Source organism: Crocuta crocuta, unplaced genomic scaffold (genome assembly GCF_008692635.1).
Source record: "Crocuta crocuta isolate KB4526 unplaced genomic scaffold, BGI_CrCroc_1.0 scaffold258, whole genome shotgun sequence".
Classification (NCBI taxonomy): Eukaryota; Metazoa; Chordata; class Mammalia; order Carnivora; family Hyaenidae; genus Crocuta; species Crocuta crocuta.
In genome coordinates, this window is record NW_027532842.1 from 617454 (window position 1) to 642346 (window position 24893).

At 39.7% G+C, this 24893-nt stretch overlaps 1 long non-coding RNA gene across 1 annotated transcript in view; it reads left to right on the forward strand.

Moving 5' to 3' along the window:
• The first annotated feature begins 337 nt into the window (after nucleotides 1–337).
• Nucleotides 338–24893, forward strand: part of LOC144216090 (uncharacterized) — a 122845-nt gene continuing 98289 nt past the window's right edge. Inside the window, exon 1 of the long non-coding RNA XR_013330560.1 lies at nucleotides 338–622. This is a non-coding gene — a long non-coding RNA (uncharacterized LOC144216090). The remainder of the gene's footprint in view (nucleotides 623–24893) is intronic.

Genomic DNA, 24893 nt, shown 5'->3' on the forward strand with positions numbered 1-24893 from the left:
GCGGGGCTACTCGCCGGGCTGTCGCAGCCGCAGTTTTTACTGCGGCGACGACTAGGGGCGGGGCCGATAGCTGCCGAGCCTGGCATCTGTGAGTGGCTGGGTTTGGGGTGGCGACGTTTCTGGAAGCTGCTGGAAAGCGCTCGAGTGGCGGAGGTGACGCCGGAGACCAGGGGGTGGGGCGTGATTAAAACTAGTGCGCGCTCGGCAGCGGAGGGATTACGCTGAGGAAAGAGAGTGGCGCGCACCTCGTTGCCCCCCGGCTGAAGCTAGCCCGGGTCGGAAGTCGGCGCGACGGAGAGTGACCTGGGAGGGTGGGTGGGTGGTGGCGCAAGGGAAGGACTCCCCAGCCTGCAGAGGCGGAGTGTGCAATGGAGCCTGTCGGCCGACGCGTCCCTGCAGCGCTGCGGTCTCCACGACGACTGTGGGCCACGCAAGGCTCCCGTAGTCCGCTCTCCTAAAGCCTCGGTGAGAGCCGAGCAGCCACAGAGTGTGTGTTCACAAAGGGTCACCACACACGGAGCTGCCCCTTCCTGTTTCCCTAACCCCCGTCTTCGAACCCAGGGGCTTTTCTGCCAGGATTCTGGGGTGTTGTCTCCTTCCCTCCCTCCCAGATCTTCTAACGGTAAGGGAAGTAGCCAAAGCACAGGGACTTTGCTGTCCACCATCCGTTTTTGCTACTCAGCAGCTGATCTGTCACCGCTGCGTTCATTTTAGCCGCCCTGCCTTGCTTTAACTTAAAAGGATAGTTCTCCTGGAGTTGATAAGTTTAAGACTCTGCTTTCATAGGAAGGTCATGTGGTTTAAGGGACATCGTGACCGCGTGTGCTATTTCGGAGTTGAATTCTGAATCTTGGGGCAGCATATTCTAGAAGTCCTTTTGGTCGGTTGGTTTCTATGTCCTAGAGTAACAATTTGTATCTTCTGACCCTTTATTTACAGAGTAACCACCATTAGCATTTTGGACTGTGGGGTGTTTTTAGTGGTCTCAAACTAAATAACTATATTCTAGAATAATGCTGGTAATTTTGATAGGGCTGTATAGAGGAACAGGTCCCTTATACCAAGAAATTCTTGAGTAAAAAGGATTTTAGTTTTCCGTACTTATGAATGCATATGGCCAAGAAATCCAGCAGGGAGTTCAGTCTCCAGACTGAAAACTAGGCTGGTTAGTTTTTGCTTACCTGATTCTTAATACACTGGTATATTTGTGGTAAGGTATAACTAGTTTTCTCTTTTTTAAATGAATTCTGAAAATATGAGAACATAGTATTTCCTTCTTGAAATAATAGACAAACTCGGAGGGTTTTTCTTGTTCACCATCACTATCTCCAATTTCAGGATGGAACACACGATTTTTTTTGTAAATAATGCTTGCCAAATTGTTACCTTCATAAGTTGAACAAAATAATTGATTCAGTTCAAATTGTTGCTACAGTTTTAAGATGGAAACATCAACATTGCCAAACTGAATTATATCAAGGGACCGTTGTTTGTAAAGTTGATTTATAGTCTTGCAGTGCAAATTTGATTTTTTGCCAGGAAAAAATATGTAATAGTAACAGGAACATAATGGATGTGGGGCTTGGGTTGTGGAAAGAAAAGAGGATTTCAGTGTAAACAGTAAACAGTTTTACTCCAGAGTTTTTCCGCCTTGTAAAAGGTAGAAGAGGTTCTACAAGACGTTCAAAAAGGAATTATGCTAATAAGGACAGTTAGGAGAGGTTGACTAGAAGAAACTCTCCTTTCATTTATGTTAAAGTAGTGGTCCCACGTTGAAAAAATCGAATACGTTTATGCGTTTTCTTTACTAATGTATTTGGAATGCCTCTTTCTATGTACACTGGTCCCAGAAAGAGTACAGTTACCTTCTAGTAGAATTAAAGCAATCTCCTTTGTCAGCAACGTGAGACTGAGTTTTACTTGCCTGTTTCCATTTAAAAACGAACAGTCTGATTAAAGGAAACTTTTATTAGTGAACAGCCAAAATAGGAATATAATGTACAATTAGGATTTTCTTTCTTCTCTTTTAAATTTTTTCTTTTCATAGCGTCAGGTTTAGTCCCCTCTGCTAGGTTGGATTCCTTAATCACAAGCCAAGTCTTTAGCCTAGACCTGGGATGTGAAAACTTCCTGCTGTGATTAGTTGTTCTGATCTCATAAAAAAAGACGAGAGTTAAAGTAACTAATCATATTTTTTTAATAGAACCTTTGTGAGTACAGTCTGTAGTCTATTTAATTCCTACATTCAGGAGACTACACGAACCAGAACCTTTTTGAACTTGGAGACAAAATTAATTTGGTAACAAAATGTAACCCAAACTAATGAGAAATGATACATAGTTTTTACCCTGTGTGTTTTGCTGAGGAAGTAAATTGTATGTTTGGTTGTGGGGTGCTCCCCTTGACCACTGGTGTGGGAGTTGTTACACAATGGTATGTGTATCTTGGAACATTTTTAAATTTCAGGAAATTGTTATTTCTAAAATACATCCAGCCCCTGGGTTTTGGATAGGGAATGTGAACCTATATTAATATTTTTGGCAGTTACACTTGTGCTAGGCGTTTGCATATTTAGAAAATTAAAAGAAGACACTCTAGTTCTTGCCCTCAGTGAATTCAATTGAGATAGGATAAAAACAGTACATGTCTCATACTGGAATATATGCAATGATGAAGATACACAAGTCCTATTTGTAAGTGTTGCCACATCAAGTCCACACTAAAAATTAGTACTCTGAGGAGTTGAGGTTATTTTATATTTTGACTTTAAACTTTAGGCAGAACGTGACAACCCATTATGTATTCTAAATTTGTTTCTGTTTTGCCCGCACAAAAATGAGAAGACAGTATGATAGGGAAGAATTATAGAGTAGATCTTAGAATATCTGACTTTTTAAAAAATGCTTTTTATTTATTTCTGAGAGAGAGAGAGAGAGAGAGACAGCGTGAGCAGGGGAGGGTCAGAGAGAGAGGGAGTCACAGACTGAAACAGGCTCCAGGCTCTGAGCTGGCAGTCAGCACAGAGCCCGACGTGGGGCTTGAACCCACGAACCGCGAGATCATGACCTGAGCTGAAGTCGGATGCTTAACCAACTGAGCCACCCAGGCACCCCTAGAAATCTGATTTAACCCTTGCTCTTTTGCTATGTGACTGTACGTACATAAGTCACTTAACTCTCAAGGCCTTGGTTTCCACATGTATAAAGTGAGAAATTTAGAATAGATGGTCACTGTTCTGATATTCTACCTACTATGCCTACTTTTTGTAAATGTTTAATGTTAAGAACATGATCCTTTTTCACCTCAAACTACTTTATTGCTGATCTAAATTTTGTATTTTCCTTTGGATTAGGTAATACAGTCACATGATTCACATTTTGAAAAGGTAAAAAAGAATATGCAGTGAAAAGTCTTTTCCTTCTACTCCTGTCCCAGTTTCTTGCCTAGGATGCAACCAATGCTAGCAGTTTCTTGTATGTTTTTCCAAAAAACTGTTACATGTATATAAACAAATAAATATTACATATATTTCTCCTCTTTTTTTTCCTTTTACATTTATTTATTTTTGAAAGACAGAGCGTGAGTGGGGGAGGGGCAGAGAGAGAAGGAGACAGAATCCGAAACAGGCTCTAGGCTCTAAGCAAGCATTCAGCACAGAGCCTGCTGCAGGGCTCGAACCCACGATCCGTGAGATCATGACCTGAGCTGAAGTTGGACGCTCAACCGACTGAGCCACCCAGGGGGTGCCTCTCCCCCTTTTAATGTAAATGGTACTGTACACAGTTTAATGTAAATGGTACTATGCACAGTTTATGTACCCTATTTTTTCATTTAGCTTAGAAGTTGTTCCATGTCATTATATAAAGTGGTTCCTTATTCATTTTCTTATGGCAGCATAATATTCCATTGTATGATGTATTGTTTAATCAGTCCTCTCCTTTTGGATATTTTAGGTTTTTTTCCTGGTCTTTAGTAAAAGCATTGTGTATTGAATAACTTCATACATTCATCATTTTCCATAGGTGTGAATATATCTTTTCCCTAAACAGTGGCACAGCGCTATTGGGATAGTGACATAGTTGATAAAATGTTATTTAGTGACCAGTAACAAACAAATTGATGGATTAGGGCCTCAACAGTATATTCCGGGATTCCATCGACTTTGACTTATGTGCTGTCTAGAGCAGTATACTATAGTTGTGTAGTGGAGTCTGTACCCTGTTTGGTTCTAAAGTACACATATGAACTAAATCACACCACCTGAATGGCCGTTCATTTTTATTTTTATTTATTTTTGAGCCATAGATGAAGCAAGTGGATTATAGGATTATATGTAGGGACCTTGTTTTAAGCAAATAAATATGTAAGTATGTATGTGTTATACACATGTGTGTACATACATGTATATACACATGTATGTATGTATGTATCTATATGTAAATAAGTATATGAGTCTTTAAACACTAAGACCATTACAGCACAGCAAGATTTTCAGGGAAAGGCTCTTAACTGAGACTAATTGATGGAACAACATAACTAGGCTTTCCATATCTAAGCTCATGCTTACCTGTAGGCATATACTGAGTACTATTTAAATTTATATTTTTCTTTTAAACTTTTTGCCAAGTACATATAGTTGACTTTGTATAAGATGCAACTTTTATGTATTCCCACTTCATAATTGTTTTAATGTTTATTTATCAGAGAGAGAGAGACAGAGACAGAGTATGAGCTGGGAAGGGGCAGAGAAAGAGGGAGACACGGAATCTGAAGCAGGCTCCAGGCTCTGAGCTGTCAGCACAGAGCCTGACGCAGAGCTTGAACTCAGGAACCGCAAGATCATGACCTGAACCGAAGTCTGACGCCTAACCGACTGAGCCACCAGGCGCCCTATATATCCCCACTTTATCAATAAGAAAACTAAAGCTACAAGTGAACAACTGACCCAAATCTGTGTAGCATAGTGGCATACCTGAAACTAGAACCTATGTCCTCTAATTTCTAACGCAGGCCTTTTTCCAGTGTATCACATGCTGTCATTTCACAAGTAGCTGTAGCAGTAGATCTGAGAATGCTCCATGGTTAGGCACTGCTTTAGGGATGTGTCCTCTGCCTAGGCTCTAGAGCAATTTCCAGTTCAGAAAGCAGCAGGGCATTTTTCTGAAAACAAAAGAACATTCTGTAAGTATTTATTGAAGTAATTACACAACATGTTGATTAGCAATCAGGAGGACTCCTGAATCAAAAAATTAAAGCTGATCTAGAGAAACACTCTTTCCAAATTGGGACACAGTTGTCTCTTGGAGATGAATTTATCAGTTGTAAGGATTAGAGGGAAATTAAGATTATTTGGAAACAGTCTTACATCTGCCCAGAGTTCGTGCCATTTTAAAATTTAGCCAGGAAAATGTGAACCATCAGAAAAAGAGAAGTGATGATAGAAACAATTGTAAACTGATAAATAGAAGTGTGAAGAAAATGCTGTGGTAATTGTATTCCCATGAAGCTGGCATTGTGGCATGTGGCCACTACCCCGCCTCAGGACGACCTTCATTCTTCTAGCTGTTTCCGTTCTCCTTGCATCTGTGACTCTTATCCCTCAAGTGTCAGCCTCAGTTTCACTTGTCAAGCTGTCCACCCTATGAGCAGCCCTCTACCTGCCATCCCTACTCTAATTAATTCCTTATTACCACGTGCCGTGTGTTTTCCTCACAGCCTGTGTGTGTGTGTATTGAGTGTCTCTACTAACTTGTGAGCTCTGTGAGGGCAAGGACTACATCTGTTTTATTCGATGTTATATATACGTTGCCTAGTACATAACACGTATTTGTTGGTCAGTGAATGATCTTCCTAGTTCACATGGCTGACAACACCTACTCTTAAAATGTAATGTTTTCAACAGTATATTTCCCCTGGTTCTTGTATTTGTTAGTTCAGGGTTTTGGAAGATGTGTACATAACATATACTCATCTCCTTATTGAGAAAAATATTAACTTATTTGTCAACAACACATTTATTGAGTATGCAAAGCACTGTGCTAGCTGCTGGGTGAATACAAAGGTGCATAATGCATAATCTTTATCCCTAAAGAAAAGTAGAAACGTTTGTAAACAGATAGTTTTCATACAAAGGCAAAATGAAATAAATGCTAAATAGAGATGTGAAAGCAATGTTCCATAGCAACAATGAAAAGAAAATAGTTCATTTTAATTACGGGAAGGGTCTCACAAAGTTGAATTTTGACTTTGATCTTGAAGATAGAAAAAGAGTTAAGGTGCCTATATACATGGAGAATAGAGATAAGTGTTTAGCTTCACTTTTTACGAAGTCCTTAAGGGGTGCTTGGGTGGCTCGGTTGGGCATCCAACTCTTTTTTTTTTCCCCACAAATAGTTTATTGTCAAGTTGGTTTCCATATAACACCCAGTGCTCATCCCCACAAGTGCCCCCCTCCGTGCCCATCCCCCCTCCCACCCACATCCGTCAGTCCTCAGTTTGTTCTCAGCATTCAAGAGTCTCTCATGGTTTGCCTCTCTCCCTTTCCCCCACCATTTCCCCCCTTTTTCTCCCCCATGGTCCTCCGTTAAGTTCCTCCTAATCCTCCTTTGCGTGCAAACATAATGATATTTGTCCTTCTCTGCCTGACTTATTTCGCTCAGCATAACACCTCAGCATAACACCCTCAGGGTCCATCCATGTTGCTACACAAGGCCAGATTTCATTCTTTCTCATTGCCATGTAGTATTCCATCGTATAGATAAACCACATCTTGATCCATTCGTCCGTTAATGGACACTTAGGCTCTTAGCCATGTTTTGGCTATTGTTGCCAGTGCTGCTGTGAACATTGGGGTACATGTGCTCCTATGCATCAGCACTCCTATATCCTTTGGGTAAATTCCTAGCAGTGCTATTGCTGGGCCATAGGGGAGTTCTCTTGTTAGNATGTGAGAAATTGATCTAATTTCATTCTTCTGCATGTGGGCATCCAACTCTTGATTTTGACTCAGGTCATGATCTCAGTTCTGGTCTTGATCTTGCAGTTCATGGGATAGAGCCCCAAGTCAGGCTCCGTGCTGGGATATTCTCTGTCTCTCCCTCCCTCCCTGTTCTTGCACATGCCTGCAGAGTCTCAAAGGAAGTAAGCATTTTTTTTTTAAAAAGTCCTAAAAATAGCACTATTTATCACAAAGTCTTGTAAAACATTGTCATAAAAGCAGTCTTTAAAATTTTCAGTTATGGGGTGCCTGAGTGCCTTAGTCGGTTAAACGTCCGACTCTTGATGTTGGGTCAGGTCATGATCTCACAGTTGTGAGATTGAGCCCCATGTGGGGCCCTGGACTGAGCAAGGAGCCTGCTTAAGATTCTCTCCCTCTCTCTCTGCCCCTTCCCTGCTCATGCTTGTGTGTGCACACTCTCTCTAAAAAATAAACATTAAAAAAACTTTTTTGGTTATAAATGAAATTACTTTGGCCTTAAACATTATGCTTATAAATTAAGACTAACTATAAAATAAATTTGACTGTTTTGACGAGGTTGGTGCTCTCCAAGTAGTTGCTGAATCTTCAGTTGAATCTAATAACTGGATTCTGATTACTAATTGCAGTTAGTAATTATTTAGTAAACTAATGAATTAAGACAAAACTGTTGATTTTTTTTTTTTTTTAATCTTATTTTAAGAGGCGCCTGGGTGGCTCAGTCAGTTAAGCACCCGACTTGATTTCAGCTTGGGTCATGATCTCATGGTTTTGTGCGTTCCAGCCCCACATTGCGCTCTGTGCTGGCAGTGTGGACCCTGGGATTCTCTCTCTACTCTCCTCCCTCCCCCACTCGCACTGTCTCTCTCTTTTTCTCTCAAAAATAAACATTTTAAAAAGTTTAAAAAAAAACCCTCAAGTTCAAGAATGTCTCTTTTTTTAAATTATTTACAAATAGTTTATTGTCAAATTAGTTTCCACATAACACTCAGTGCTCATCCCCACAAGTGTCCTCCTCCATGCCCCCCCCCCGCCCATCCATCAGTCCTTAGGTTTTGTCAGCATTCAAGAGTCTCTCATGGTTTGCCTCTCTCCCTTTCCCCCACCATTTCCCCCCTTCTTCTCCCCCTTGTTCCTCCATCAAGTTCCTCCTAATCCTCCTATACGTGCAAACATATGATATTTGTCCTTCTCTGCCTGACTTACTTCGCTCAGCATAACACCCTCAAGGTCCATCCATGTTGCTACACATGGCCAGTTTTCATTCTAAGAATGTCTTTTTAAAAGAATCTTTTTTTTAAGTGATTTTTAAGTCATTGGTAGTCTTTAATGTGTGGTTGTCTGACCACATCATAAACTAAAATATAGACTATTTTTTGATGGTCGAATTTGATTTCTAAGCTTACTGTTGCTTTCCTATTCTTGTGTGTTTTCTTAAGCAATGTAGACTCTCTCCTCCCTGTTTTACTAAAATGAAAAAAAAAAGAAACATAGGCTTTAGATTCACAGTCCTGATTTCACCTTGTCCACTTATTAATCACAGTTCTGCCACTTTACGATTTTGTTTCTTCTAGCAAAATACTTAACCTTCCTGAGGCTCAATTTCATCCATATGATGAAAATATCTACTAATCCCACTGTGTTGTNCCCTATGGTCCTCTGTTACGTTTCTCCAGTTCCACATGAGTGAAAACACATGGTATCTTTCTCTGCCTGACTTATTTCACTTAGGATAATACCCTTGAGTTCCATCCACANATCGTGCAGATCGATTCAGTTTACTTCTGTGGGGAGTTCTCTGTGCCTCTTGGATTTCATTATCTGTTTCCTTTCCCAGGTTGGGGAGTTCTCAGGTATTATTTGTTCAAGTACACCTTCTGCTCCTTTCTGTCTCTCTTCTTCTGGAATTCCTATGATATGGATATTCTTCCGTTTGATTGTATCACTCAGCTTTCGAACTCTCCTTTCATGTTCCTGGACCAATTTCTCTCTCTTTTTCTCGGCTTCCTCTTTCTCTATAATTGTATCTTCTAATTCACGTATTTTTTCTGCCTTTTCAATCCGTGCAGTAGCCAACGCCTCCATTTTATTTTGTGTTGCATTTTTTAGTTCATCAGTATTTGCAACAATAATGGCTCGGATGTCATCCAAGCCCTTTTGAAGCCCAATGAGTAATTTTATGAGTATTATTCTAAATTCTTGTTCAGTTATGTTGCTTAGATCGGTTTTGAGCAGTTCTCTAGCTGTTATTTCTCCCTCGAATTTCTTTAGAGGAGAGTTGTTCCGTTTTGTCATTTTGGCTAGCTTTCTTTCTCGTTAGTTTTAAAAGCTTGTGATGTGTTCTACCCCTGTGAGTGCTGCTGTATTAATATTAAAGGAGGCTCATATACTGTCCAGGGCCTAGCCGTTCAGGAAGTGTTCTTTGAAGGGTGTCCCTTGGTCTCTCTTGTGACTTTGGTTTTATTTTATTTCTCCACTCGTAGTGACGTTTTGAACTCTCCACCATGTGCACTTTAGGTTTGTTCCTTGAAGTAGGCTGTGTCACAGGCACAGAGGAGGCGGGCCGTCTCCTGTGCCTCACGCCCAGCCGTGATCCAAGCTCTCACTCCGTGCGTTGTTAATGATGCCACCCAACTTGCAATCCCACAAGCCAAGGCACTTCAGGGCAGGGGACTGGTTCCTCCTGATGCCGACCGCGCCCCTGGGGTACCACCTAACCCGGAGGGAACTTCCACTGTCCAGTCCCAGACCGAGGCCACCAGTCCAAGGAAAGCCCCACAGTTAGAGGTGGGATATCTCTCCGAAGGCCCTGCTTCTCTGCGAGCACAGACGGGAAAGCCCCACTGTGTCGTTTAACTAGTTTTGTGACCTGAGGTAAATTATTTAATCTGTCTGAGCCTCAGTTTTCCCATGTATGAAATGAAATTATCTTAAATGAGGTGATGCATAGAACAGTGCCTGGCAGTTAATAAGCCCTGAGCAAATGTTGGTTTCCCTCCATTATCTTCCATCTCATCTAAACCCTGGATGTCTTTTAAATTTTGCTTAAAGTTCTGTTTGCTATAATCTTTTCTCTGATAGTTCATAGCAGTACCTTATTTTCCAAAGTCATTGCACTCAGTGTGTATAGCTTGGCTTCTTATATTGGTATGAATCAGCATTATACTGGGAACTTATTAAAAATGCAATTGCTTGGGTCCTGCTCCCAATTCTATGGGTTTGGCATGGGGTCTGAGCATCTGTGTTTTTGCCTTTCTTCAGATTTTCTGATGCTTACCAGTGATCAGAATTTCTCACTGATTTGATAATGACTGTGTGCTTCTTATAGTTTATATTTGATAGGTAATTATTATATTATATTATTATTTAACATTTCGGGTCATCTTAGTTTACATCGCAAATATACTGTATAGTCCATACCAACACAAAATACCCATTCATTATAGTGCTGTGTACTTAGTCTAGAGGTTGATAAGTAATGACTCCCTTTTTTCCTTGCTGAAGTTTGAATTAAGAAATAAGATGTAGAAATCATATAGGTGAAGATGCAAATACAAGTTTAGTTACCAAAAAAGTTGTTTTGGAAATGTGGCTGAGGTTTGCAGCAACAATGAACTTCCTAGTATTGCACTCCAGAATTAGGCTGATTTAAACCTCAGTTTTCTCTGTCTATAAGAAGAGAGTTTGTCCCACTATATTTACTGTGTGATAGAGAACAGCCCAGAATAAATGGCTGTCTTCAGTTAGACAAATCCCAAATAGAAAGGAAAAAGGAAGTAGCTGAGCCTCAGAATTTTTTCTCTCAAATTTGTCAGACTAGTTGCTCCTTCCTACTCTAGGGAGGAGTTAGTCAGAAAGTAGAGATCAGCCATGAATATTACTCTAAGGAAGTTTCATGTGCAGTGTGACAAAGCTTTCTTGTTGTCAGTGGTACTCGATAGGTATTTGTTAGTGGATTTCTTTTAATACCTTGTATTGCATTAATCCTAATTTTTAATACTTAAGTGGGACATTATAAAGCTATGATTTCAACCAGTTAAATAAATTAGTATATATCATTGTATTAGTTATATTTTGCTGTGCAAGAAAGTACCCCAAAAGGCTTAAGCCACAAATATTTATTATTAAACACAGTTTCTGATGGACCGGAATCTGGGAGTATTTTAGCTGGGTGGTTCCAATTCGGAGTCTCCTGTGATTGCAGTCCTCTGAAGGCTGCATGAATGTTTTCGACATGACAGCTGGCTTTCCCCCAGAGCAGGTGATCTGAAAGAGAGGCAAAAACCACAGTGTCTTTCATAACCTAGCTTTAGAAGTAATAGACCATTTGAGGCACCTGGGAGACTCAGTCATTTAAGCATTGAACTCTTGATTTTTTTTTTTAATTTTTTTTATGTTTTATTTATTTCTAGGAGAGAGAGAGACAGCGTGAGCAGGGGAGGGTCAGAGAGAGAGGGAGTCACAGACCGAAAGAGGCTCCAGGCTCTGAGCTGGCAGTCAGCACAGAGCCCGANTAACCTAGCTTTAGAAGTAATAGACCATTTGAGGCACCTGGGAGACTCAGTCATTTAAGCATTGAACTCTTGATTTTTTTTTTTTTAATTTTTTTTATGTTTTATTTATTTCTAGGAGAGAGAGAGACAGCGTGAGCAGGGGAGGGTCAGAGAGAGAGGGAGTCACAGACCGAAAGAGGCTCCAGGCTCTGAGCTGGCAGTCAGCACAGAGCCCGACGCGGGGCTCGAACCCACAACCGCGAGATCAAGACCTAAGCGAAAGTCGGACGCTTAACTGACTAAGCCACCCAGGCGCCCCCGAACTCTTGATTTTGGCTCAGGTCACGATCTCATGGTTGTGGGATTGAGCCCTGTGTCAGGCTCAGCACGGAATCTACTTAAAATTCTCTCCCCACCCCCATCCTGTGCATGCTTTCTCTCAAAAAACAAAAAACCCAAAAATGAATATACCATCACTTACCATCACTCTCTTGCACAGACCCACTCTGATACACAGTGGGAGGAACCCCCATGAGGGTGTGCATACTGGGAGGCAGGGCTTGCTAGAGGCCATCTTGGAAGCTGGCTTCCAGTTATATATAACATGTTAGTTTGATTTTGTTACTTCGCTTTGTTTCGTTTGAGATCAAGTAATTGAGTAATGTTTTAGTTTCCTAGCTGGAGAATAAATTGAAAGGATAATTTTCTGCTACTGGCTGCTCCTTATCCAGCTCCACCTAAATTAGAAGTTTGCATTAATATGATCAGGGACTACCCATGGTTTGTATGATCTTCTAGACAGTCTGAAAGTTCAGGTGACCTACAGGCAGACTTATAATTACAGGTGATAATAGCTACAATTTTTATTTTAAGATGAATTAATTTACTTCTGGGAGGTGCTTCATGAAGTCTGGTACCTAGTTTCTAATTTATTGAAGTGAGGGTTTTTTTGTGGAAGTGACCAGAATGAGGTGGACTAGATGGCTAGTGAAGGTCATGTGCCTCATGGAAATAAACCAGAGGCCCAAAAAGAGTTGAAAAACATCACTTAAAGTAAGCATCAGTGGTTTGATTAAAGTTCTAATGCCAAAGCACTAAAGAAGTCCCAAGTAAGTGAAGTGAAATGGTTAAAAATCCTTAACCATTTTGGGGCTCCTGGCTGACTCAGTCAGTAGAGCATGCGACTCTTGATCTCAGGGTTGTGAGTTCAAGCCCCATATTGGGTGTAGTAATTACTTAAAAATAAAGTCTTTGAAATAAAATGGTTAACGATTTTATTTTAGTCATTTATTTCGCCATGTGAGATGGACTCTTATTTCATTATAAACTCATAAATGAGATGAATTCATTTATTTTATCATAATTTATATTTCACATACTATGCTAAATGCAGGTTTTGTAGCAGCAAAAAATAAATAGCAATGTTAAGTTAGGGCGACCATGAAACATTTATTGGATTAAACAGTATAAAATTTGTATATTGTTTATTTGGACAAAATCATTTTGTTTCTAATGATTTCTAACACTGTGGAAAAGACAATTTAAAGATTGTGGCAGAAAATGTTTTATGACAAATTGACAGTGCCTAAATAATATTTAGAATTCTAGTCCTAAACATTGTTGGGACAGTTTGCATTTTAAATTGCTTAATGAACATCCATTAAGTTTTTTAAAGAATTTATACCTTACTGACCAGTTATAGAAGGCCAGATATAAGTTTAATCAAATCTTTCATCTGTATTTAAGCTATTTGCTACATAGAATAGTGTAGAGAGCATACTAGCACCAGATTCCTGCACTCTTTTGACTGTTGTAATTTCTAGTCACGTTGGCATATTTGACAGCAGCTTTCACCCTTAATTATTAGGAGGCACTATTTTGCTAATCAGGAAAGAAATTTCAGAGAATTCATTTTACTTTCCAAATGTAGTTTGTTGTGCTTAATCAATAAAATGTTTGGTGTCAGTACTGATTAACTTTAGGATGAGATCCCCATGATTCTTATAGTAAATGACAGGCAGTAGTATATTTTTTCTGACTATGGAATATGTAAACCCTGTAAGTCGCTCAGTTGAGTCTTTGGAGCTTATAGGTGGCAGTTAAATAAAAAAAAATCCTGGAATAAATTGAGAATTTTCTTAAGATGAAAGGGCAGAGAGATAAAGAAAGTTGGGAAGTGTTAATTTTAGGATATTATGCCAAGAATAATGAGTATATTTACTACTTTTTACAAACTCCCTTCCAGGACAGAAGAACAAGTTAAGTGGCTTCACCAAGAATCAGTCAGATCCATTCTGTAAGACGTCTTTTCACAAGCTCATTAAGAGACGCTGAAGAAACCTGATAACCAAATGTAATGCATAGACTTTGATCAAATCCTGGTTTGCGAAAAACTGCCGCAAAACCTATTTGGGGGAGATTTTAATATGCCTAGCAATAAGATACGTTTGTGAATATACATTTTATTTTCCTAGATGTGTTCATGGTTATTATGGCTGTGTTGGAGAATTGCCTTTTTTTTTTTTTTTTTTTTTGGAGACATATCTGAAGTGTATTTAGAACTGAAGTTATCTTCAGTATTCAGGAGGGTGTGTTGTGTGTGTGTGTGTATGTATCCATATATACAGATGGGAAAAACATGTGATAGTGTTAAATGTTGAGTCTGTAGTAGGTATAAGCAGTGTTCCCATACTGTCAAGTTTTATGTATGGCTGAACATGTACCATAAGAAGTTGGGAGGAAAAAAATCCTTCTCCAAATATTATCTGTTTTTTCAATCAGCATTACAAAGACCGCAGGAGAGTGTATCATTGCGCATAGCCACCTCTGCCTTCCTCTGCAATGAACTCTTTGGCATCCTGGCCAATCAGGCTTTCATTCCTGCCTCCCCACCAGCACTGTCCATTTCCACAGCAGCATTGACATTCGTGTTGCCAGATATCATGGTCATTTCTCAGCCTGCAGTTTCCCTTTCCCTCTCAGCAACATTTGACACAGCCCATCATTCTCTCTTACTCTTAGTACTCTTACCTCAAGTCTTCTCCTTTGCCTTTTTAGAATTTTATGTTGGTTCCCCTCCTACTTAAACATTGAAATGTGTCAGAACTCAGAACTTGTCCCAGTTATCATTCACTCCCTAACTAATCTCATCCTGTCCTGTCACTTTTTGTACTGTATAGATGCTAAAACTCCCACGTTTCTATCTCCAGCCCCAACCTCTGCCCAGAACTTAAGGCTCACATACCAATCTGCCTACCTGATATATTCACTTGACACCAAGGAAATAGACAAATTTCAACATTTAATATGTCTACAGTTGAATTCTTGAGTCTTATCAGTCACTTCTGCTCACCTGCAAACAAAACAGAGCACCTCTTCCCTACCTACTACTCCCACATTCTTCCTCCTCTCAATACTGGGCACTTGATTCTTATAATTGATCAAGTGAGAAAGCTTGGTATCCTCTCTGCCTCCTATTTTTCCCTCATACTATATGCATTTAATCCCACAGCACAGTCAGCTCTACTTTTTTTAAGTTTATTTATTCTTTGAGAGAGAGAGATTGCACGAGAGTGGGAGAGAGGAAAAAAGAGAGAGAGAGAGAATGAATATCCCAGGCAGGCTCTGCACTGTCAGCACAGAGGCTTGAACTCAAGAACCCTGAGATCATGACCTGAGCTGAAATCAGGAGCCAATTGCTTAACTGACTGAGCCACTCAGGCATCCCCAGTCAGCTCTACTTTTTTTTTTTTTTAAGTTTATTTATTTATTCTGAGAGAGAGAGCAGCATGAGTGGGAGAGGGACAGAGAATCCCAAGGAGGCTCCCCACTGTCTGCGCAGAACCTAACGTGGGGCTCAGTCTCACAGTGAGATCATGACCTGAGCCAAAATCAAGAGTTGGACCCATAACCAACTGAGCCACCCAGACATCTCAAATACTTTTAAAGTCTATCCTGAACTAAGCACTTTTTGAACTCTCACCACTACCATCTTAGTCCATGCCACCATTCTATGACAGATTATAACAGTTTCTCAACCTCAACACTATTGACTTTTGCAGCAAGTAGTTCTTTTTTTGGGGAATGGGCTGACCCATGCACTGTAGGATACTTAGCAGTATCCCTAGCCTTTACCCACTAGGTACAAGCAGCAACTGCCTCTCTCACAGTTGTGACAACCAAAAATGTCACCAGACATTGCTAAAATGTCCCCTTGGGAGCAAGATTGCCTCCAGTTGAGAACCATTGGATTATAGCAGTAGCCTCTTGTTTTCCTTACATTTCCTTCCTTCCCTCTCCACAGTTTATTCTCCATCTACCAACCAGTGTATCACTAAAAACATCAGTAAGGTTATGTCATTTCTTTGCTCAAAACATTCCAGTGGCTTCCCATCTTACGAAGCTCAAAATCTGTAAGTGCTTACAGATTCGTTCTCTGCACACATGCACCCCTGTTGAAGAACAGGTCATTGCCATTGCTTATAGTTTTTTCTCTTTATGCAAATGGAAAAGGACACCCCTTTCACTATGTAAATGCAGCTCTTTACACTACTTTATTTTTCTTTACTGCATCATATACCAGTTTACATGTTATATTTATTGAGTGAATAGTAAAATAAGTACAATTGTAATATATACAGAGTCTACAATTTTAATAATACATACAATTGTACATAATACAAATACAGCCAAAATAAATGCTGAAATTTCAAGAAAGGCTTAGCACCTAACCTAGCCCAGAGATTCTTAAAAGATCTCTCAGAAGAAATGATGTCCAAATGGGACTTCCTCTGGTAGTAGAGAAGGACAGAAAGGTATTCACAGTAGAGGGAGAAGAGAAAGAGAGGAGCAAATGATTAGTTCAGTTGAACTGACTCTGGGTCCCTCCATGAGATTATTCCATCAGGCAGTTAAGAGACATGAGTCTTGATTTCAAGAGAGCCATTTGGGCTATAGATACAGATTTGGGAAAATCAATAAGTAGGCAGAAATGAGAGAATGTTTACATGTCATAATTGGAAGGATAGCTTTGAAATGAAGTCTCATAAACTAAGGACATTCCTAATCAAATACCACAGAGGAAAATGTAGGGGTGGGGGAACGATGAGAGACTGATGGTGTGCTTTTCTAAGACAAGGGAAATAAATAAGTTAGGGTCAGTTAGGTCATTTGTACTTTAGAACTCCTTATGTTACTTCAGCCTGATTTAAACTAAATCGTTCCTCCTCAGGGCTTATTAGAGTGTTGATTACATCAGACAAATAGAGCCTGGATTACATCAGACAAATAGACCCTGCTGGTTGGGACTAGTCATACAAGTTCTAGACTCTACATTTTATGCCTTAGAAAAATCAGTTTTTCTTTTCTTCCAAGATTTTATTAAATTCAAGTAGTGTAGTATTGGTTTCAAATGTAGAATTTAGTGATTGATCACTTACATATAACACCCAGTGCTCATTACAAGTGCCGTCCTTAATGCCCATCAGCCACCTAGCCCATCCCCCCCTCAACACCTCTCCTCCAGCAACCCTTAGTTTGTTCTCTGTAGTCAAGAGTGTCTTATGGTTTGCCTAGAAAAATCAGTTTTTCAAACTTGGAGATTTGGGGGTATAAAAACTTAAGGGTGTGGATTATGAAGTTCTTAACTCATTCTTCTACTTGAACTTGGAATAGTAAACTAACATGTTTTAGTCTAATAGTCACTTGTTACATAGAAAACTACTCCAAAATTTTGTGGCTTTAAAGAACAATTATTTCTTGTAATTCTGTACGTAACTAGTTTTTTTGCAGGCCTCACCTGGATCCACTCATGCAGCTGCAGTTAGGTGGCAGCTGGCCTGGGGCTGAAAGGTCTAAGATGGCTGCACTGACATATCTGAGGCCAAGGCACTGCCTGTCAGCTGGGCATCTCTCTCTGTCTCCAAGCAGAGTCTCTTCATTCATAATCCCCCTTGGGCTTTCTAACGTGGCAACAGAGTATTCCAGGAGGGCGAAAGCAGAAGGCTACCAGGCTTCTCCAGGCTAGTCTCAGAAGTTGCATGATATCGGTTCTGTTTGTCCTACCACACTGTTGTGTATGCTGATTCGCATTTAAAGCTCACAATGTGCTACAAAAAGTAGATACCATTATTAACTTCATTTTTATTTTTTTAAATTTTCTAAAAAATTTTATATTTATTTCTGAGAGAGAGAGAGAGAGACAATGTGAGCAGGGGAGGGTCAGAGAGAGAGGGAGACACAGAATCTGAAACAGGCTCCAGTCCTTGAGCTGGCTGTCAGCACAGAGCCCGATGCAGGGCTCAAACCCACGAACTGTGAGATCATGACCTAAGCTGAAGTTGGACGCTCATCTGACTGAGCCACCCAGGCACCCCTATTATCTTCATTTTTAGAATGAGGAAAGTAAAGCTCAGCACTAGTAGTTTAACCTCAGGTACCAGACAGGCCAGCCACAGAACAAAACATGGGTTTCAGTCTCTCCTTACCAATCAAACTTTATGATGTGAATTTATCTGAGCCTGACTCCTCACCTGTAAAAAGGGGGTATTACTACTATACAGAATTATTTTCAGGATTGAATGATTTGCCTTCTAAAGTACTGAGCAGAAGCAGTTCAAGATGGCAGCATTGGAAGGTCCTAAACTCTTCTCCCACAGACACACCAGCTCTACAGCTACATCTGGAACAGTTCCAGAGACCTGAAAACTAGCTGAGCAGCTCCTCTACAGCAAAGGGTAAAAGACCACATAGAGAGTGTAGGAGAGGGAGAGGTGTGGTCTCACTAAAACCCCATCTCCAACACAGCACCTCACAATTGGGAGAGAGCTCACAAATATGGCACTTCTCTCTGAGGAGCCTGGCTCATGTTAGTCACCCTAACTCTTGGGACCCACATCAAAGAGGCCAACCTCCCAAATAACTGCCTTTGAAAACCAATGAGGCTTCCATGTCCAAGAGACCCAAAAGCTGTTAGGAACTGAGATCCTTTCTTTTTTTTTTTTTTTTTTTTTAATTTTTTTATCTATTTCTAGGAGAGAGAGAGGGGAGTGACAGACTCTGAAACAGGCTACAAGCTCTGAGCTGGCAGTCAGCACAGAGCCCGATGCAGAGCTCCAACCCATGAACCGCGAGATCATGACCTAAGCGAAAGTCAGACGCTTAACCGACTAAGCCACCCAGGCGCCCCTGAGATCCTTTCTTAAAGGCCTTGGATGCAGATGCAGTTGCCCCAGGGCCCAGCACAAAAGCAGCAGTTTGAAAAGCACCTAGACTTTGTATGAAGGAGATTCATTTGTTAGTCTTAAAGCATCTGCCAGAGGGGTAGGGACTTGTTGCAACTTCCTCTGGAGACAAAGGCACTGGTAGGTGCCGTTTATGTGCTCTCCTACCTTGCTAGCACCAGCAGGCATGTAACAGTCACAGCGTTCTTCTGGCCCACTAACACTGGCAAGCGTACCCAGCCCATGTGCTCCCCCACCACACTGCTAAAACTGGCAGGCGTGCCCTGGCCCTGTGCTCTCCTGCTGCCTTGCGAAAGCTGGCAGGTGCATAGTCCACGTAGCAGACACCCCTTGATCACCTGGCTGTGGAAAAGACATTCAGATCCAGGAAGCGCAGAAAGTTCCAAGTAAGGTGACCCCAAAGAGATCTACACCAAGATAAATGATAATTAAAATGTCAAAAGTTAAGGAGAGAACCTAAAAGCAGCAAGAGAAAAACAACATGTTATGGACGAGGGAACTCCTATGCAACTATCAGAAGGTTTTTTAGCCAAAACTTTGCAGGCCCAGGGAGTGGCATGATATATTCAAAGTACTGAAAGAAAACAACTTCCAACCAAGAGTATTCTACCAAGCAAGGTTATCATTCAGAATTAAGAAGGAGATTAAGAGTTTTCTAGACAAGGAAAAACAGAAGGAATTCATCGTTGAACTAGATTTAACAAGAAGTGTTGAAGGAACATTGTTCTTTAAGCCAAAAAGAAAGCACTAAGAAAACATATAAAAGTAAAAAATCTCACTGGTAAATATGTAGTAAAGGTAGTGAATTAATTACTTAGAAAGCTAGTATGAAGGTTAAAATACAAAAGTAGTAAAAAGTAACTAAAATGGTAATAAGTAAGGAATACACAAAACTAAAAGATAGAAAATGTGAAATCAAAACATGAGCAGAGGAATAAAAGTGTAGAGTTATAGGATGTGTTCAAACTTGCTATCAACTTAAATTGTTAGATATAACATATGTAAATGTAAATGTTAGATGTAAATCTCATCACCACAGAAGAAACTTGTAGAAGTTATATAAAAGATAACAAGAAAGGAATCTAAGCATAACACTACAGAAAGTCAAACCACAAGGGAAGAGAGCAAGAGAATAATAAAAGAATACAGAGGAGCTACAAAACAGACAAAAAACCAATTAAATGGCAATAAATACCCACTTATCAATAATTATATGTAAATGGACTAAATTCACCAATCAAAAGACACAGAGTAGCTGAAGGGATAAGAAAAACAAGACCCACCTATATACTGCCTGCAAGAGGCTTCAGGTGCAAGAACACTTAAAGTGGAGGGATGGAAAAAGATGGTTCATGCAAACGGTAACCAGAAGAAAGCTGGGGCAGTTATATTTCTATCAGAAGAAGAAAAGATATCTTTTGATATATTTTCAGAACATAAACAAAATTGACAGACTTTAAGAAAAAGAGAGAGGGCTAAAATAAAATCAGAAGTGAAAAAGTTATAACTGCAACCAAAGAAATACAAAGGAGTATAAGGGACTACTATGAATGATTATATGTCAGCAAATTGGACAACATAGAAGAAATGGATAAATTTCTAGAAGCATACAATCTTCCAAGACTGAATCATGAAGAAATAGAAAATCTGAATAGACCAGTTACTAGCAAGGAGTTTAAATCAGTAATCAAAAAACTCCCAACAAACAAAAGTCCAGGACCAAGCAGCTTCACTAGTGAATTCTACCAAACATTGAAAAAAGTTTTTTTTTTTTCTTTTTTCTTTTTTTCTTTGTTTAAGTAGGCTCTGCACTGGGCATGAACTCACAACCCTGATATCAAGACCTGAGCTGAGATCAAGAGTTGGACACTTAACTGACTGAGCCACTCAGGCGCCTGGAAGATTTTTGTTTTTCAAAGAAGATTTAATACTGGTCTCTATCAGGCATAGGAGCACATGTACCCCAATGTTCATAGCAGCACTCTCCACAATAGCTAAAACATGGAAAGAGCCTAAGTGTCCATCAACAGATGAATGGATCAAGAAGATGTGGTTTATCTATACCATGGAATACTACATGGCAATGAGAAACAATGAAATCTGGCCATGTGTAGCAACATGGATGGACCTTGAGGGTGTTATGCTGAGCGAAATAAGTCAGGCAGAGAAGGACAAATATCATATGTTTGCACGTATAGGAGGATTAGGAGGAACTTGACGGAGGAACAAGGGGGAGAAGAAGGGCAGAAATGGTGGGGGAAAGGGAGAGAAGCAAACCATGAGAGACTCTTGAATGCTGACAAAAACTGAGGACTGATGGATGTGGGGGGAGGGGGGGATGGGCATGGAGGAGGACACTTGTGGGGATGAGCACTGAGTGTTATGTGGAAACTAATTTGACAATAAACTATTAAAAAAAAAAAATACTGGTCTCTATCAGAGTCTTCCAAAAAATCGAAGAGGAGAGAACACTTACAAACTCATTTTATAAGGCCAGCATTACTCTGATACCAAAACCAGACAAGATACCATAGAAAAAGAATACTATAGGCCAATATCCCTGATGAACATAAATGCAAAAAACAAAACACAGTATTGGTAAACTGAATTCAGCATACCTTAAAAGGATCAAATGTCATAATCAAATGGGATGACGTAAAGATGGTTGAATATCTGATGATTGCAAATCAATCAACATGATATATACCACATTAACAAAATGAAGAGTAAAAATAATTGAATCACCTCAATAGGTGCAGAAAAAGCACTTAACAAAATTTAACAGTGCTTTGTGATAAAAACTTCCAACAAATCAGGTATAGAAGAGACATTACACAGTAAAGGCCATATGATCAATTTGTTTACGGCAACGGAGCCAAGAATGTACAGTGGGGAAGGGACAGTCTCTTCAATAAATGATACTGGGAAAACGGTATTACATTCATCAGAATGAAACTGGAATACTGTCTTACACCATAAACAAAATTTAACTCATAATGAATGACAGACTTGAATGTAAGACCTGAAACCATAAAACTCCTAGAAGAAACTATAGATAATAAGCTCCTTGACATCAGTTTTAACAGTGGTTTTTTTTTTTTTTGGAATTGATTCAAAAGTCAAAGGCTTTATTGCAAAAGTAAACAAGTGAGACTATGTCAGACTAAAAACTATGCATAGCAAAGGAGATCATTAATGAAATGAAAAGGCAACCTACTGAATGGGAAAAAGTATTTGCAAATTGTATATCTGTGAAGGGGTTAATAAAGAATTCATACAACTCAATGGCAGAAAAACAGGCAATTCAATTAAAAAGTAAGCAGAGAACCTGAAGAGACATTTTTCCAAGGAAGATATACAGATGACCAACAGGCACATGAAAAGATGCTCAACATCACTCATCAAAGAAATACATATCAAAACCACAATGAGATATCACCTAACATCTATTAGAGTGACTGTTATCATACAGACAACATAACAAATGTTGACAAGGATATAGAGAAAAAGGAACCCGTGTGCATTGTTGATGGGAGTGTAAATTGTTTCAGCTATTATGGAAAACAGTATGGAGGTTCCTCATAAAGCTAAAAATAGAACTATCATATATCCAGTAATTCCACTTCAGGGTGTTTATCTGAAGAATATGAAAACCATAATTTGAAAAGATAGATGCATCCCTCTGCTCACTGCAACATTATTTCCAATAGCCAAAATAAGGAAACAACCATGATACACACACACACCCACTCACACACACACACAAAATGGAATACTGATTGGTCACTAAAAATGGAGGAAATCCTGCCATTTGTGACGAATGGATGGACCTTGAGGGAATTATTCTAAGCAGAAGAAATCAGAGAAAGACAAATACCATGTGGGTTCACTTATATGTGGAACCTAAAAAACAAAAGAAAACTCATAGAGTCAACAGATTGTGGGTTGCCAGAGATGATGGATTTTGGGGGTGGGTGGGCAAAATGGGTGTGAAGGGGATCAAAAGGTACAAACTTCCAGTTATAAGTCATAGGTTGTAATGTATAGTATGGTGACTATAGTCAATAATATTGTATTGCATATTTGAAAGTTGCTAAAGTTTCACAAGAAAAATTTTTCTTTGTAGGGTGACAGATGGTAACTAAACTTATTGTGGTTTGATGATGAATGGATAAAGTTGTGTGTATATACAATGAAATATTACTTGGCAATAGAAAAGAATGAAACTTGCCATTTGCAAAATACGGATTGTACTAACAGTGTATCATGCTAAGCAAAATAAATCAGTCAGAAAAAGACAAATATATGATTTCACTCATATGTGGAATTTAAGAAACAAAACAGATGAACATAGGGGAAGGGATAGAAAAATAAGATAAAAACAGAAGGGGATGCCTGGGTGGCTGAGTCAGTTAAGCATCTTTCTCATTTTTAAATGTTTATTTAGAGAGCACAAGTAGGGAAGGGACAGAGAGAGAGAGAAGGAATCCTGACACAGGGCTTGATGCAGGGCTCAGATTCATAAATGGTGAGATCATGACCTGAGCCGATCAGGAGTCCCTGAGCCACCCAGGTGCCTGACTCTTGATCTCGGCTTAGGGCTCTCACAGTTAGTGAAATCAAGCTCCGCATCAGGCTCTGCACTGACATTGCAGAGTCTGCTTAGGATTCTCTCTCTCCCTCTCTCTCACCCCTGCACTGCTCCCTCTTACTCTCACTCTCCCAAAGATAAATAAACATTAAAAAAAAAAAAAAGGCAAACCATAAAAGACTCTTAAATACAGAGTACAAACTGAAGGTTGTTGGAAGGGAGGGAGGTAGGGGGATGGGCTGAATGGGTGATGGGTGTGAATAAGGGCACTTGTTGGGATGAGCACTGAGTGTTATATATGATGAACCACTAAATTCTACCCCTGAGACTAATACTACACTATACATTAACTAATTTGTATTTAATTTAAAAAATATTTTTAAGGGGCGCCTGGGTGGCTTAGTCGGTTAAGCTTCTGACTTTCGCTTAGGTCATGATCTCGCGGTTCGTGGGTTTGAGCCCCGCGTCGGGCTCTGTGCTGACCGCCAGCTCAGAGCCTGGAGCCTGTTTCAGTCTGTGACTCCTTCTCTCTCTGACCCTCTCCTGCTCACGTTGTCTCTCTCTCTCTCTCCTAGAAATAAATAAAAAACATTACAAAATTAAAAAAATATATATTTTTAAATAAACTTACTATGGTTATCATTTCCCATTGTATGCAAATACTAAATTATCATGTTGTACACCTGAAACTAAGAAGTGTTATATGCATTTATACCTCGATTTAAGAATGAAAAGTTGGGGTGCCTGGGTGGCTTAGTCAGCTGAGTGTCCAACTTTGGCTCAGGTCATGATCTCACAGACTGTGAGTTTGAGCCCCTCATCAGGCTCGCTGCTGTCAGTACAAAGTCACTTTGGACCCTCTGTTCCCTCTCTCTGCCCCTCCCCAACTTAACATTCTCAAAAATAAATAAAAAAATAATGAAAATTAAGCACTTAGCAGAGTGCATGATATAGAACAGAGACTCAGAAATGTTAATTTTACCACCTTCCTCTTATTCTTCTCAGGTTTCTTTATTAGGAGATGTTTTTATGCATATCATTTGTCTTTTTATCTTAAAACTTATTAAGGGAGATGGCCATTAACATTCCAATGGTAGAGGAATAATAAAGAACATTCCATCTGATAGAATTAGTTATTTATTATAAGGCTGTGATCTTAGCTGTTCTCCCCTAAGGTGTTAGTGGCTGATGATCACTTAATGTATTACTCCTCCAGAAATTACATTTTCAGAGGAAATAAAATGCCAGTGAAGGAATAGAAGAAAAGAATTTTAGGTTTTGTGGCAAGCCAGTGAAGAAGCTAAGATTAGGAAAGGAATCTTTCAGTGGTGTTCCCTGTGGTCTGCCTACTGACACTGAGCCAGCTCTGGCAATTTATCAAGTCACTCATATATATATGATTCATAGATTTGGGTTTGTATAGATGAAAGGGAGAGATTCCTTTTAATGAATTCAGATCATCATGTGATATTATTTCATTTGCATATGTGACATTTAGATAAACACAGATGCAGTCACTACTATAAATGCAAACTACAGTGCTGACAGGTTTTGGGCCTATTAGGGGCTGAATTGTGTTCCCTCCCAAATTC